Source organism: Sinocyclocheilus anshuiensis, unplaced genomic scaffold (assembly GCF_001515605.1).
Source record: "Sinocyclocheilus anshuiensis isolate Anshui unplaced genomic scaffold, SAMN03320099.WGS_v1.1 scaffold1941, whole genome shotgun sequence".
NCBI classification, from domain to species: domain Eukaryota; kingdom Metazoa; phylum Chordata; class Actinopteri; order Cypriniformes; family Cyprinidae; genus Sinocyclocheilus; species Sinocyclocheilus anshuiensis.
In genome coordinates, this window is record NW_015536568.1 from 327,139 (window position 1) to 329,492 (window position 2,354).

The window sequence follows — 2,354 nt, forward strand, 5'->3', positions numbered from 1 at the left end:
CTTTTGAGAGACAATATCTTTATTTATCATGCACTTTTTTGATTAACAACTTTGCAGATTGTTTTCATTTAAGGATAGCTACGTTATAAACTGCAAAAGAGATATTTTTCAAAAGCCCATATGACCTACGCTTTAAAACTGGAAAAAAAAAAAAACATCATCTTTGATTAAAGATGAGCTTGCACATGCTCATTAGATTTATCTAAATCAAATAAGCAGGACGGTTTCAGCTCAGCAGTAAACATCAGCTGAACTAATTTCTTAGCTTTGGCAGTGTTTGAATGAGTGGGTGTTTATAAACTAGAGAAAATATTTGTATATATGAATCTGCCTTTGGATTTGTTGATTCTGTGGTATGATCAGATTGGAACACACCTGTGTGTATGTTTTCCTCTTGTGCCACATAGCTGAGGCTCATCTCCAGAAGGCCATATGGGTCCTGCTGAGCTTCAGCCTGTTCCTCCTGCAGCCTTTGGCCTGCTGGTCCACAGCAGCACAGCACGGCTCACCTCAACACACATTGCAGGGGCTGTCTGCCAGAACGCAATACAAACTAAAAACACACAGGCTCTGGTGTCCTTGAGTTTAAACATTCTGCTGCATTTGAAAGCATAACCATCCTCAAACCACTCACCCGCCTCCCAGTCCTGATGGACTTCTGCTAGATACTTCTGTTATCTATGGAAGTCTGTTTCTCCCAAAAATTAGTTGGTAAGTCATAAAAGGTAAAAGTTATTAGGTAAAAAGTCACTGTTATGACACAAGTCGAAATTATGACAAAAAAATGAAGTTCTAAACGTAGGTTCAGGAGGAGCATAATCATTCAGTCCTGTCAATCATCATTACGAGTCTATATAAGCAGCTGTCATTGCACCGTCCCAGTGTCAATTCTTTCGGCATCCCTCCACCTCCCCATCTCCTCCTCTATTTCTCTTATTCTCCCTCTAGGTAGTATCGCAATGGGGGGTTGAACTCTGCGCTCAAGCCGAGCCTCAGGTTAGAGCCTCCATTAAGAACAGCAAGCCACGTTCGTTTACCATTAACCGTCAGGACTGGATGGGCAGGTGAACTCGTGAATTAAAAATGAGAAGTCTATTATCACATAAAACTTTGACTTTTTGACTTGGTTTCACATGATTTTGACCTTTTGTCTCTTAATTTTGACAATATGTCATATTTTTCCATCATAATTATGAAATTGTCATAATTTTGACTTTTGATGTCATAATTATGATTTACCAAAGTGTGATTTTTTTCACTTTGTGGCAGAAATAGGCTTCTGTCGTCATCACGCATTCAAAGATGGAAATACAATTATTACATAAAGTCAAAATTACGACAAAAAGTTTAAATACTGAGTTAAAAAGTCAATTATGACATGAAATTTCAACGTTGTTACTTGTTATTATGACTTAGTATCTAATGATTTTCAGTTTTATCTCATAATTGACATAGAAAGTCATATTTTTGAAATTTCATAACTTTTTGGGCTTCCATAGTCATCGCACATTTAAAAGATGAAAATAAATCACTTAAATCACATCGAACTTTAGGTCAGATTTGAAGCATTTCCTCATTTATCACCCAGTATCTGCTTCGCTATCGTAAGTTAATAAGAGTCTGCATGGCTACCGCCATCCATGGATCTGATTGCAAAAATATAATATTATGAAAATGAAATGTGAGCTTTGCCAGGCTACCTCACTCCCTCAAATCAAACTTGGCAGAAACAGTCTATTGCAGGAGACATGAAAAGAAACCAGGAACAGAGTAGAAAATAGTCCTTTCAACGAAACGAGGGGGAGGAGGTTTGCCGTGAAGAAAAGGTCCACCAGGAGTGGTTCCTGTCATGCACTTGGGCCATGTGGAGTGGGGTGGGGAACCAGGAACAATGAAGACAGTCATACAGTGAGGCAAAACAAGACCCAGATGTTTCCAATCAATTCCCTGTATGAGATAAGGTTTCATATGAAGCCATGGAGAAACATGCCTGATAAGATTATAAAACATGGAGGACTCTCAGCCTCTCTCTCCCCTCCTCTCCTCATCATTTTGACTTCACTGTGACTGTACACTCTCTCTCGCTGTCCAGTGTGGAAAGACTGAATGAACAAAACATCTAGGTGAGCCAAGTTCTGGTTCAGGGTGGGGGAGCGTGCACACACACACACACACACTAGACCAGATGTGTATTTAGGGATGGGCAAATGCAAGGTTAGAATATGGGTTTTTATCACACTCATTGTTCTTAGTCCTGTTGGAGTCACTTTTAAAACCTTATTTTTGTGAGCATGCGCAGAGCAAGGCTGCTTTCTGAACGCACAGTTGAGTTTTCGTGAAAGATTCAGCTCATA